The sequence below is a fragment of the Aethalodelphis obliquidens genome, unplaced genomic scaffold (assembly GCF_003676395.1).
Source record: "Aethalodelphis obliquidens isolate GAN/ISIS:26980383/991018 unplaced genomic scaffold, ASM367639v1 scaffold102, whole genome shotgun sequence".
NCBI lineage: Eukaryota > Metazoa > Chordata > Mammalia > Artiodactyla > Delphinidae > Aethalodelphis > Aethalodelphis obliquidens.
Window position 1 is genome coordinate 1,024,596 of NW_020838046.1, and position 14,794 is coordinate 1,039,389.

Sequence of the window (14,794 nt, forward strand, 5' to 3'; positions counted from 1 at the left end):
CTGAAAAATATAAAGCACATATATTTGCATTTCAGGGCCAGTTGCATTGACAAGGCCAGTCAATGGCTTGGGGTGCGGCCTGTGTGTAGCCTAAGAGGTTACTGTGTGCAGTAACCTTTCTTGGTTACTGCAGCATACAGTAAAACCTGTAAACCCTTTTGTATGGTCAGGCCACTCAAGATGGCTGTTCTCTTGCTCTCTGTACATTCCCTTCTCAACCAGTCCCTGCTTCACATACATCCTACTCACATGACTATCCAATCCTCTTAATCATAGGGCTTAATTAGTAACCTCCTAGTGCTTGCCCCTTGCCCCATCCACTGGTTTCTCTGGTAACTGATGAGCCAACCTAACGTCAACTCCCCCTTGTAAATGGTATCCTCCTCCCCCCTACCCAGGAGTGAAGATTGCTGCCCTGTCTTGCCTGCCATCTGCCACCCACAGTGGGGTGCCACTCCAGGACTCTGCTTCAGACTTGTAAGATTCCCTATCCAATAAATTGTTGATGTCTCTGGGCTCTTTCTTTAGTCTCACAGCTGGGCAATTACAAGACTTGGAGTCCTGTGGGTTACAGTCCAACACCCTTACTTTCTTCACTGAGTGACATATCCTGCAGGTCGCACCTCAGCAGGACATAGAGATACTCCTTATTCCTTTTTATAGTTGCAATGTATCCCACTGGGTGAGTGTAGCACAATCTATTTCACTATGTATTCAATGTTTGGATTGTTTCTTGTCCCTTTTAAAATTGTGATGAAATACATGTAAAATTTATCATCTTAACCAATTTTAAGTGTACAATTCAGTGGCATGAAGTACATTCACCTTCCTGTGCAACCGTAACCACCATCCATTCCCAGAACTCTTTTCATCTTGCAAAACTGAAATTCTGTACCCATTAGATGACTTTCCATTTCTCCCTCCCCTTCTACTTTCTGTTTCTATGAATTTGACTAAGTACCTCATATATAGTATTTGTCCTTTCGTGACTGGCTGATTTCACGCAGCACGATACCCTCAAGATTCATCTATGTTGTAGCATGCGTAAGAATTTCCTTGCTTTTTAAGGTTGAATAATATTCCATTGTATGGCTGCATGACATTTTGTTTATCCATTCATCTGTCAGTGGATATGTGGGTTGCTTCCACCTTTCGGCTATTGTGAATAATGCTGCTATGAACATGGGTGTGCAAATATCTCTTTGAAACTCTGCTTCTAATTCTTTAGGGTGCACATCCAGTGGAACTGCTGGATCATAGGTAATCCCATGCTAAATTTTTAAAGGAACCACCATACTGTTTTCCTCAGTGGTTGTATGATTTTACATGCCCACCAACACTGTACAAGGGCTCCAATTTCTCCACATCCTCACCAATACTTCCTATTTTCTGTTTTTGCTTTAATAGTCATTATCCTAATGGGTGTGAGGCGATCTCTCATTGTGGTTTTGTATTTCCTGTAATTAGCTAATGTAATTAATATTGCAATGAAGGGTCTAGTGCCATGAAAATCCTTGTGCATAAGCTGGGTGCTCAATCTTGCTCATAATAACAGAAATACAAAATGAAAGTGTACTAAGATGTCATTTCTCACCTGTCAGATCAGAAAAAACCCAAGTTTTTCCAACATATTTCGTTGGCAAGGCTGTGGGGAAGCTGGCACTCACATGAATTGTTGGGGAAAATGCAAAAATGGTACAACCTGCTGGGTATGAATATTTGACATGTAGTAAGATTGCATGTGCCTTTACCCTTTAGCCAGGCAATCCCACTTCCTGGAATCTATTCCAAACTCACACCAACTTCCCCCTAGTATAAAGGGCCCTGAGATGAAGAGCTTGGTAGTTATTGTGAGTGGTTCCCTTAGGGTCTTCTTGCTTCCTTTAGGTCCCTTTCTCAGGTGGGGTTCTGAGCGCATGTGCACCTCTTCAGACTTTCTTACCCTCGCTCACCTTTATTCCAGCCCCCACTGGGAAAACTTCCTGGGCAGGCTTTACACAGGTACAACCGGACAGAAGCTCCCTTTAGACCTGTGCTGGAAGAGGGGGTTAGGAGCCAATGGATAAATTCCTTTTCTCCTTCCCAGCAGGATGGTTTGGAGACATTTCATGATGTGCCCCAGAATGTCCTGGGGGACTGAGTGCAGAGACCAGTTTGGTAATGAGGGGTTATTTTGGTGCTCTCTCCTCTACTGCTCACATTCCTTACCTGCTAAATCAATACCCCGTAGGCTCTGCTTTCAGGGGCACCCAGGCCAAGTCAGATACAGAACATACACTCTATCAAAATGATACAAGCTTATAAATGTGTCAAACAGTATGTTTAGTATTTAAGGAGCAGGGGTCCTTATTCTAACCCAGTGCAATTCCACAATAGTAACCAGGGATAATAGTTTCCAACCACTTTCAATGCACTAACAGGGAAAAGACTTCCCTGGGCTGAATCAAGTCCCCAGGCCCAGCATAGCTTCAGGCTTCGGGTGGGAGTGTGGGGATGGGGCACCCCCTGCTGGTTACATGGAGACTGGAGTGGCTTCTGCCTCCTAGAGGGGCGGCACCTTTCTGGCTCTGGATAGGGCTCTGGATTGGTTTGCACGTTGCTGCTTCTGAAACTTCTTTGAGATTCTGGGCGACTCCTCTTCCTGGGGTCCACCAGATTCCTGAGACTTCTCCCTCACAGCAGTCCTGGAGTGTAGTCACACCTTCTTCACAGGAGCTCGCAACTCCTCAAGTGTTCCTTTTGGCCAGGTGCCCTTGGCTCTCCCACTGCTTGGAGTGGAGGAAGGGGCACAGGCTTTGGATGTGTCCTGGAGTCTAGTTCCACTCCGCCCACTCACTGGATCTCTGACTATGCACATCTCTGAGCCTGTTTCTTGGAGACTTGGGATTGTTGAGAGGCCCCAGTGAGACAGAGATGGTGAAGTACCCAGCAATGAGGTCTGGCCCTAAAATAGTCATTGAACCCAATGGCCTGAACTTTCATAACCTCCCTCTAGTCTTTCCCAACCCTGGCCCCCCAAGTTTGTGACTAGCCCTCAAACATTGGTTCCTCTGCTCAACTGGGAATGCCCAACCCACTCCCTGTCATACCACTCCAAGTGACTTTGCATAGCCCTTGGGCCTGACCGTGGGCTTCACTTTTCTTTTATAGTAGCCCAGGGTCATAGGGAAGTCTTACTTTTCTCAGACTCATGTGACTCAGAAGTAACTCAACACTAAAATAATGATTTATCAAATTCTAGGCCAAAACACTAGAGTCTTATCAGTTGAGAGACTTAGCCCTGAATGGGGAAAACCCAGTGGGGAGGGTACGTAAAGTGAGAAACACAAGGGCTTTAGTGTAATGTGGCTGTTATTGACAAGGCCATGCTCTCTGGGGATGCTGCCCTGTCTCCTGACTGATGGATTGATTGGGACAGGGTATTCACTGAGGTGAATGGTTCAAAGGCTAAATGAAACTTAGCAATGCCACCAAGCACATGCTCTGTTTTTACTGCAAGAGGCATTTCCTCTTCCATGGGTGTTTGTAAACACAGACACCCCACCTAGGGTGGTCATACTAATTGTTCACTGATACTTCTGGTTCTTCTCTTTCCAGGCTCATAAGATTTAATTCCTGGTGTCAACTGGGAAAAAAAAAAAAACCCACCATACAAAAACAGTGAGTTTCAGTTTTATTTAGGGACCCTTACTGAGGACTATAGCCTGGGAGATAGCCTCTCAGACAGCTCTGAGGAACTTCTCAGAAGAGGTAGGGGAGGAACTAGTATGTATATGAAATTTTTGACTGGGAAATATAGTCATGCATACATCTTTTTAAAAAAAACTTATTTGGCTGCACCAGGTCTTAGTTGTGGCATGCGGGGTATTTAGTTGCATCATGTGGGCTCTTAGCTGTGGCATTTGAACTCTTAGTTGCGGCATGCATGTGGGATCTAGTTCCTTGACCAGGGATTGAACCCGGGCCCCCTGCATTGGGAGTGGGGGAGTCTTAACCACTGGACAAACAGGGAAGTTCTCAAGTTAAAAATTTTAGTGCTTTTCTATGTATGGGAAGATGCAAGAATCCGGGATCACTGAAATTCTTCCTTAGATATGCATCTTAACTGTCTAGGAGCCATATATCCAAGACACAGAATTCTTCACCCTATTTTTCTCCATACTGAATTCTCCTCAGTGCACACTGTTGGTGGGCGACTGCAGTGGGTTGTGACTTAACTCTTTTTTTTTATAAGTGGATGTTGGGCAAGACTCTTCGTTCTTTTATGTTTACATTGGCTTCCAGAGGAAAGGTTTGTCCATGTGACTTATTTGGTTAATGAACTGTTGGTAGAAGTATATGTGTCATTTCTGGGCAGAAGCCTCTAAGGGCCAGAGTGGTGGTTCTGGATGGTGGAGGCTCCCTCAGCCTAAGTCCTTGAAAGAGGCAAAATGGAGCAGAACCCCTGATCTAAGATGGACATGTAGTATGACCAATGAGAAATCAACTTTTTTGTGTTGAACCACTGATATTTTGGGTTGTTATTGCAGGGTAACCTAGCACATCTTGACTAATGCATTCTAAATCCTTTCTGAAACAAAACAGTACAAACTAGAAAGCCAGCAGACTATTTCCCTTGAGACTGTGAGCCCTGAGAATACAGAATTCATTCTTGAACAATGGACGGCAGGTCAAAGTATCCTCAAATCCAAGCACATCTTTTTCTGAGCCCCATTCCTACTAAAGAGAAACTGAGCAAACTTGCTCTTTAATGGTGACAGTCTCTCTGGATTTAATTTAGTCTTTGGGGTAATTCCTCAGTCTTTCAATTTTTCTTCTTTTCCCCCTTCTCATTCTGTAGCAGACACTGGGTTGCCTGCATTATCTCTATTCCCTGCTTCTTTGCCTACAGAATTGTGACGGTTTGGGTTCCACCCTTGGAGAAGGTGCCCCTTATCCTGGTTCAGGGATAAATCCTGACTTGTCTAAGCCAATTATGGCAGAGCCATCTTCCTGCCCTTGGTTGGTTGGCGCTGAGAATGTGACCAAGTTCTGACTATGGAGAGAGACAGGGGAGGTATCTGCCTTGGGGCTTGTTTTTTTGTTTTTTGCGGTATGCTGGCCTCTCACTGCCGTGGCCTCTCCCGTTGCGGAGCACAGGCTCCGGACGCGCAGGTTCATTGGCCATGGCTCACAGGCCCAGCCGCTCCGCGGCACGTGGGATCCTCCCGGACCGGGGCACGAACCCGTGTCCCCTGCATTGGCAGGCGGACTCCCAACCACTGTGCCACTAGGGAAGCCCGGGGCTTGTTTTTAAAAAGAGACACAGGTTAAGAAACTGATTTTGTTATCCAAATATTCTCCCAAAGAAAAATCCAGGCTCAGATGATTTCACTGGTCAATTTTATTAAAGTAGAAATAAACACCAATCTCATACAAACACTTGCAGAAAACAGAGTAGTGAGGAACACTGAAGAAACTCTTTTTCTGAGGCCATCATTACCTAGGACAGAAACCTATGAAGTCATTACAAAAAGAAAATTGCAGACCAATAGCCCTCATGAATACAGACTTAAATATCCTTATAAAATATTAGCAAATCAAATACAACATTATATAAAAATATAACACATTATGACCAAGTAGGATTTATCCCAGGGATGCAAGGTTGTTTTAATATTTGAAAATCAGTCAGTGCATGCTTCTCTCACTCTGCATCCTTGCCAGCCCTGGAGATTACAGATCTATAAGCTCTTATTCAAAATCCTCACATATGCTTCAGAATGCAGAATTTTTTGGATTTTAGAAAATTCTATGACACTCCCAGCAGACTCTGAATCAGTATCTCCTAATCAAACTCATTAATTAATGGTTTTGTAGCAGAATATAAGAAATATTCTCACCAAGCAAGATGAGTCAATGCTGCAAAGAGCCTCATATTAGCTCAGGTTAAGTCTTGCTGCTAGATGAACTGGCCTCAAACTTACCATCTTTCTGGTTTCCAGGACTTTATGAATTTTGGATTGGGGATAAGGGATTGTGGACACAAATCGTTCTTTAATTTTAGCCAATCCTGCTGCTGCTTTACTTTGCATTTCTCTGACCACTTGTTAGGTTGAACCCCTATTCATAAGCTTTAGACCATTTACGTATCCTGTTTTCTTATTGGTCTGTTAGAAATTGTAGGTACTTTTGACTTAGGGCTTTTGAATTTTTGTCTTTCACATATTTTATAAATATTTTCTCAGCTTATCATTTGTTTATATATTTTATTTTCTACTAGGAAAACTAAAAATTTGCGTGCAGTCAAATGTATGTTTTTTTGTGTTTTTTTTGGCTTTTTGGTTTCCAGACTTAGGGAGGATTTTCCACCCCAAAGTATTATAAATATGCTTGTTTTTTTCTTCTGCTATCTGGTTTTATATTGAAATATTTAGTATGAAATCTTTAACACATCAGAAAAGTATTTTGGTGTTTTGTGTTATTTCAGAGCAAGGTTTCTAAACCACGGCACTACTGACATTTGGAGTCAGGTAATTCTTTGGTGTGGGGGACTATCCTGTGCATTGTAGGATGCTTAGCAGCATCTCTGGCCTCTACTCACTACATGCAATAGCAGCCCCCAGTTGTGACAACCAATATGTCACCAGACATTGCCAAATGTCTGTTGGGGGTAAAATCCCCCCTAGTTGAGAAAGACTGGGTTGGAGTCCAGCTTGTGTTTCTTTTCCCCATAATCATGGCCAATAATGTCAGCACCAGTCATCAAATTAATCACCTCTTTTTCCATCCAACATATATCTGCAGCTATTTCTGAATTCTTGTCCTTTTCTTGGCCAGTTCCACTCCACTACCATTCTTCTATTCACAGTATTCTGGGATCTACTCAGGCATTTGTTCTTCCAACTGAACTTTAAAATCATTTAAACCAGCTCTAATTGCACAGTATAGCTAGACTCTCTTAACACAGTCTTAAGAAGTAGTGGGCATCCTTGTCTTGATCTGGATTTTAGTGGAAACGACTTTGATATTTCCATTTAGTTTGCTTTATACTTTTGGGTTTTGATAAATAGTATTTTCATATTTAAGTATTTTACTTCTATTCCTTTTTAACTTATGATTTTATTAGGGATAGAGATCTATCCATCAATTCTATCTAGTGAGTGTTTATGGATTTTGGTAATCATATGATTTTTCTTCTTAATTTGCAAGAAAATGAACGATCCTTTTTATTTCCTGGACTAAACCCTGTATTAGTTTCCTGATATTGCTATAAAAAATTACCACAAATTTAGTGGCTTAAATCAACACATTTATTATATTAGGTTCTAAGAAGTGTAGGCTGGTATTGCATTTGCCCTCAATCTTCTCTGCATTTCTAGTCTTGCTTCCACCCTTTCTGCTCAACCTAAACTGCTCTTGCTAAAGGCACCAGAGACCTAAATTCTGGGGCCTCCATCCCTCTATCTTCTGAGTCCTCTCACCATAATTTGATGCTGTTGACCACACTGTTTCACCTGAAACCCTGTCCTTTTTTTTCCTTTGTTACCCTAATGATTCCCAGGTTTGCCCATCTTTCTGGCCACTCCTTTTCAGCCTCCTTTGCTGTTTTCTCCCATTCATTCACTCATTCTTTCATTGTTACAAACTCCCAATCTGTAATGTGTGTGATACCTTGTGTTGGAATCTCTAAGAGCCTCTTCTCAAAGGTCAGCCCCTTTATTCATTCCTAAGGTTTTAAATATCATCTGTATCCTGTGACATCCAGATTTTACATCCGGCTTAGATTACTCTTTTTAGCTTTAAACTCATAAAACGCGAGCTGCTTATATGACATCTCCACTTGGATATCTTGGAGGCATTTCAAATTTAACATGTTTAAAATGGATCTACTGACATGCCCCTTCCTTTCTGCCTGCCTGCAGCTCTCCCCATCTTCACTCACTCCAGTGCACTGACCTTCACATGTCCTTCTGCCTCCTCTCCCTAATCCATCTCTCATCCAACACTTAACTTGTTCATGCCTACTACATGCCAGGCACTCCATCCAGTGTTAGCAATATAACCAACATTCTAGTGTGAGGAACAGGCAATAAAAAGTAATTACATAGGGTTTCCCTGGTGGCGCAGTGGTTTGGGAGTCCGCCTGCCGGTGCAGGGGACGCGGGTTCGTGCCCCGGTCCGGGAGGATCCCGCGTGCCGCGGAGCAGCTGGGCCCGTGAGCCATGGCCGCTGAGCCTGCGCGTCTGGAGCCTGTGCTCCGCAACGGGAGAGGCCACAACAGTGACAGGCCCGCGTACCGCAAAAAAAAAAAAAAAAAAGTAATTAAATAAATAAATAAGATAATCACAGAGTGCAGAAACACTGTGAAGGAAATGAATAGAGGAATTTGATAGAGAAAGACCTGAAGAAGGAGCTAGTGAGGATGAGCATTTGGGGAGAGAGCTCCAGGCAGAGAAGACACCATCTGCAAAGGCCTACAGGTGGAAAAGAGCAGAAAGGAGGTCAGTGTGGCTGGGGAGTAAAAAAGGGGGTGGAAAAGTAATGAGGTGCTGGAGAGGTACACAGCATCACATCATGCAGGACCCTGAAGACCACAGCAAAGAAAGGACTTAACTTGAAGTGCAGTGAGAGCCACTGAGGATTTAAAGCAGGGGAGTTACATGATATGATTTGCAGTTTTGAAAGATGACTCTGGGTAATGGTTATGGGGTTTCTTTATGGGGTGATGAAAATGTTCTAAACTTAGAATGTGATGGTTGGACAACTCTGTGAATATACTAAAAAAAAATTGTATGGTATGTGAATTATATCTCAGAAAAGCTGTTGGCAGGAAAAAAAATCATTCTGACTGTGGTGAGGGTGACCAGACAAATGCCAAGAGTATAGCCAGGGAGATCAACTGCATTCATCAGATGACAGAGGGATGAAGGAACCTGGGGCAGAGTGCTGCCCATGGGTACAAGGCAGGGTGTGGTGAATGTCATATGGGGTGGGGGGAGGAAGGAGGATTCCTTATGAAACTATTCCCAGCACAGAAGCAAGAATAATCTTTGAAGGATATAAATTGGATCGTGCCACTGTGCACCTTGACCCTTCAGTGGTTTCCTTCTGCAGGTAGAAGCAACCCCCCCCTGCCCATTTGGCCTTGGGGCTGCCACTCCTGCCTTGGAGTCTCCCAGCCTCAAAGCCTCCCCTCTGCCAAATCACTCTCTTCTAAGCAGGCCCTATCACCTGTCAAATCCCAGTTTAAGTGCCACCTTCCAGAAACTTTCTCAAAACCACAGTGAGATACTGTTTCACACTTTTTAGGACATCTACTGTCAAAAAACAAAAACAAAGCCAGAAAATAGCAAGTGTTGGTGAGGATGAGGAAAGACCTGGAAGCTGGGTGAATTGCTGGGAGGTATGTAAAATAGTTAAGGTACATATCTAGGAATGGAATTGCTAAATCATATGGTAATTCTATGTTTAACTTTTTAAAGAACTGCCAAAATGTTTTCCATACAGGCTGAAACAATGGAAAGCAGGAAATCAAACATAGTTGCACACCAAAGTTCAAAGCAGCACTATTTACAATAGCTAAAAGGTGGAACCAACCCATTAATGAATTAATGGATAAGCAAAATGTATTATATACATACAACAGAACGTTATTCAGCTTTAAAAGGAAGGAAACTGAGGACATGGATAGACCTTGAAAACATTATGTTACGTTAAATAAACCATACACAAAAGGACAATTATTGTATGATTCCACTTATATCAGGTACTAGAATAGGCAAATTCCTAGAGACAGATAGTAGAATAGAGGTTACCAGGGTCTGCGGGAGCAGGGTTGGGGAGTTAAGTGTTTAAATGGTACAGAGTTTCAGTTGGAGAAGATGAAAAAGTTCTAGAGATGGAGAGTGGAAATATTTGCGCAACACTGTAAATGTACTTAATACCACTGAACTGTACACTTAAAAATGGTTAAAATGGGGCTTCCCTGGTGGCGCAGTGGTTAAGAATCTGCCTGCCAATGCAGGGGACACGGATTCGATCCCTGCTCCGGGAAGATCCCATATGCCGTGGAGTAACTAAGCCCGCGTGCCACAACTACTGAACCCGCATGCCACAACTAACTGAGGCCCACGTGCCTAGAGCCCATGCTCCTCAACAAGAAAAGCCACTGCAATGAGAAGCCGGCGCACCTCAACAAAGAGTAGCCCCCGCTCGACGCAACTAGAGAAAGCTCACGCGCAGCAACGAAGACCCAACAGATCCAAAATTAAATAAATAAAACATTTTAAAAGGTAAGTAATGACACTAGTCATCAATACATTTTGAACACATGGCCGAAGGATTCAACCACAGTGAGTGTCCCAGCTGAAGCTTTGGAAAATCAGGGCCAATACCCTGAAGGTTCAAAACCAATGGTTGTCACATTCTGCCTAAAGGAGATGCGCTGAGAGAACCGAAGAGGTTAGGATCCCCTTTCCAGGTCACCGCAGCAGCTGACCTCACTCAGGAGCGCCAGCGCCAGCCCCTCCCCTCAGCGGCGATGCTGGGCTGGCTGTGGGGACGCCTTTGTTTTTCTATCTCACTTAGGAAAAGTACGTATCAGAATTCACACTGAGCAGTTTAAATGGTTTCGGAGCCCTCACCAGGCGTCGGAGGAGTTCTTATTCAAGACAACCATAATTATGCAGCTGAAAGGGCCGAGCCATGTTGCACCGGGTTGGGATGGGCTTGGGACTCTGTACCCAGGTTCTAACCACTGAGCCACCGTCGCTATGCTTCCAGTCTCCAGCTTCAAAGTGGGGTCCCCTGGTCCTCAGCATGATCTGGAGGCAGCTGATGCCGTGGTGCTAGAAGGATGGGAGGAAACTCACATTCAAATGTTCTCAATCCTTACTACTCAGAAAATTTTAAAGTTTTATAGCTACAAGTAATGTGTTCAGCATTAAAACAATTTAAAATACAGAAGAGAGTGAGTTCCCTGGCAGTACAGGGCTTAAGAACCCACACTTCCACTGCAGGGCACAGGGGCCCAATCCCTGGATGGGGAACTAAGATCCCGCGAGTGGTGTGTGGCCAAAAAAAAAAAAGAAAGAAAGAAAGAAAGAAAAAGAAGAAAGAGAAAATACAAAGAAGAAAAAAAATTTTTTTTATATATGTATAAAATTATACATATATCTTTTCCATATATGTATAATTTTTCTTTATGCATGTGTGTAATTATATTTCCAGGAAGTTGAGCCATACTGTATTATTGCTTCATAATAATGCATAATAATTATTGTTTCATTGTTTTTTTTTACTCAATGAATATTGTAAACATCTTTCCAAAAATATAATTCTAGTCACCATTTAAAAAAACTGCAAAGTATTGCATTATATAGGTCAGTTTTTCTCAACTTTTTTTTCCTATGACTGTCACCCAAAGGAACCTTTTTAGACAATTTTTTCCCTAATTCTTCCCCATGTGAAATGTTAATAGCATAGGTATACTGTATATCTTTTTAGGTACCGTGGCCAAAAACCATTGTAATAGCCTAGATGTATTCACTCTTCTCCCCACAGTCAAGAACCAATTTTGCCCCCTTGGGAGGCTATATTGACCCCAGTGACAATGCATGATAAAGTTGTACTATAATTTATTCAATACACCATTAGACATTTAAGTTGCTTTTAAAATTTACCTATTTCACGCTGTGATGAACATTCTTACAAATTTAAATCTGTGCAAAAGTAGATGTGGAATGTATGGGTCCAAGGTAATGCGTATTTTTAAGATCTTGAATATACATTGCCAGTAGCCCTCTAGTGTACCGATTTACAATGGGCATGGCACTTCCCTGCATTCTTTCCAGCTCTATCATGACTCTTTTTAGTGGTCATTACTTTTTTGTGTCAGAGCCACGTGGCTTGTTGGATCTTTGTTCCCTAGTTGTGGTGTGCAGGCTTAGCTGCCCCGTGGCTTGGGGGATCTTAGTTCCCTGACCAGGGATCAAACCCTCATCCCCTGCATTGGAAGGTGGATTCTTTACCACTGGACCACCAGGGATGTCCCGAGGTCATCAATTTTAAGACACACCATGTTTTATGTACCACTTATAAAAAAATTTCGCCAATTAAACTAGGATGCGCCACTGGTTCTTAAGGCACATCCCTATTTTGAGAGGTTAAACTGAAAAAAATGTGCTTTAGAATTGGTGAAAAAGATAATGAATAAATGTGCTTCATCTCTGTATAGGAAAGGGCTTGCTAAGCTTAAAGACAAACTCAAAGTATCCAGGGCTTTGACTTCACCAAAATGAAAAACCTCTGTATGTCTAAACATTAAAAACAACAACAATTAAAAGGTAATCAAACAGAAAAATATTTGGGGCAATTATGGCCAAGGTAATAGTCTTAATAAAGACCAAAAGAGCACTGGAGAAAGAAGCTGAACTGACAATTTATATGAGGGACTCAGCATTAATTGTATATAATTTATTCTATTTTACTAATAAACATGCAAATTAGAGATACGGTTTTTCTCAGTATTAAATTAGCAAAGATTAGAGGAAAGGAAAATTTCAATGCCAGCAAAACAAAGGGATACGGAACCCTCACCTGCTGCTGAAGAGTGTTGTCAAGTGCGATAACCTTTTACTATAAGTAGCCCTAAAAATATTCAGATTCTTTCATTGAATAATTTTACTCCTAGAAATCTATCCTGAGGAAATGATCTAATATTCTATGATGATTATACATTACATCTACTTATTATGGAAGAAAATCCTAGAAAACTTTAGGAAAAATAAACATCTTAGGGATTTCCCTGGAGGTCTGGTGGTTAGGACTCCACACTTTCACTGCTGAGGGCACGGGTTCGATCCCTGGTCAGGGAACTAAGATCCCGCAAGCCAGGCTGCCAAAAAACAAACAAACAAATCTTAGAAGTGTAGCCGTGTTGTTAAAGGGCGAAAACATGATATACTGTGTATCTTTTTAGGGATTTTTTGGCCACGCAGCTTGCGGGATCTTAGTTCCAGGACCAGGGATTCAACCCAGGCCACGGCAGTGAAAGCGCTAAGTCCTTTCACAAGGGAATTCCCGAAAACATGACTTTATAATGCACTACCAGGGGGGATCAAGGTTTTTCCCTCATCTCATCAGAAACTAGTGTTCTTAGGTCATTTTTTTTTTGCCCTCGCCCTGCAGTTTCCAGAATCCTAGTTCCCTGAACAGGGATGGAACCCAGGCCCTCGGTCCAGTCCCAACCACTGGACCGCCAGGCAACGCCCTTCTTAGGTCATTTAATTAGACCAGAGCTCTTAAATGCTGTAACCTATTAAGAAACCTTGAGAGATATCTTTGTGATGTCCTGGAGAGATAGCACCCAAGAGCAAAAACTGTTTTTGCTTTTGAATCACTCAGAGATAGACCTTCAATCTGGAAGACTTGGGAATCCCACATCTTGGTGACTTCAGCCAAAATGCCCTCTATTTCCTCTAGCTCTTTTTGCAATTGAGGGCAAGGAGCATCATTCACCATGATTGTCCCGTCTGAGTCCCCTTCACACCCAGCAACAGAGTTTTCCTTTTCAAACAGGTCCTATTGCGCCCTGCTGAAGACCTGCCAAAGCCTTCTCGTGTGCTTGGAGTCATCACCCTTGCCAAGGCCTAAATGGCCTTTCAGGATCGGGCCTCACCTACCTGTGGGACCTTATCTTGGATCATCTTCTCCCTGTTCCATTGATGTCCTCTCCAGTTTTCTCAAACCTGTTAAAACCGGATACGACTTCCAGACCATTGTAGGGACGAAAACGTGCTTTACTTGCATCTTCCCATGGTGGCACTCAGAGAGGCCTTCGCCGTGGTACCCCTGTGTTTATTGCATGTGTCCACCAGGCCGAGGTGGGGAGGACAGCCGGCATCAGACAAGGGGAGGACTGGAAGGCTACGGGAATGGTCCCAGTTTCCGCAGTGCTGCCGGAAATCACGAACATCACTAGTCTCGGGCCATATGCGCACATGGGGTGACCCTGGAATCTTGCCGAACTGAAGGCCTCCACCTGGAGAATGGACATAACGGTATCTACTTAACTTTGGGAGAATTAAGGGGGAACCTGCTCGGGAGAGCGAAGTCCGGCGTGCACCGGCGGCTTACCCTACGCTCACGAGGCGCGACGAGACGCGCATCCGGCGCCCCCCTCTCGTGCGAGCGCCCAGCCGGCCGACCCCGGGGCGAGGCAGCTGGGGTCGCAGGGTGGGAGTTCGTTAGGGCAAAAGCGGGGTACGGGACTGGGGTCCGGGCCCCAGGCCCAACGGCGGCAGGTAGGGGGTTAGTGGCGGCACGAAAGACTTGGACATGCTCCCGGCGCCGCGGGGGTGGCTTCGGGTGCAGGAAGTATGCAGTCCCGCAGCCCCCAGTTTGTCACGGGATGGCTCTAGGGAGAAAAGGAGTATAGGCGGCGCGAGGGAGGGGAGCACTTGTACTTTCAGGTCTGCTAGGACTGCGGATAATAGGCTAGGGACACCTCCTCACAACCCAGAGCCTGGTACTGTTCCCGTAAGGAACTAACTGCCGCCACACCCCTCCCCCTTCTGGCGGGTAAGTCGAGCGAACGGTTTGAAGGAAGACGCATGCGCGTGAAACTCAAACCGCTAAGGCTCGAATAATCGCGGTAAGGCGCAGGCGCAAAAAAGCCCGGCGGGTTTAAGGAGGTGGGCGGGACTACCCAAATACGCATGCGTGTAATAATTTACTGGCGGGAGGTGGGCCGGCTTATAGTATTACGCATGCGCCCGAGCTCTGTGTGACGCAAGGGGGCGGTGCGGGAACC

The 14,794-nt window shown here is 44.0% G+C and overlaps 1 long non-coding RNA gene across 1 annotated transcript; it reads right to left on the minus strand.

The window, feature by feature from the left end:
* Positions 1 to 10,192: 10,192 nt before the first annotated feature.
* LOC113614692 (uncharacterized) lies at positions 10,193 to 14,672 on the minus strand. The gene is made up of 3 exons (XR_003430702.1): positions 14,119 to 14,672; positions 13,665 to 14,023; positions 10,193 to 10,829 (listed from the first exon to the last, which is right to left on the minus strand). It is a non-coding gene; the product is annotated as an uncharacterized LOC113614692 (long non-coding RNA).
* Positions 14,673 to 14,794: the final 122 nt, after the last annotated feature.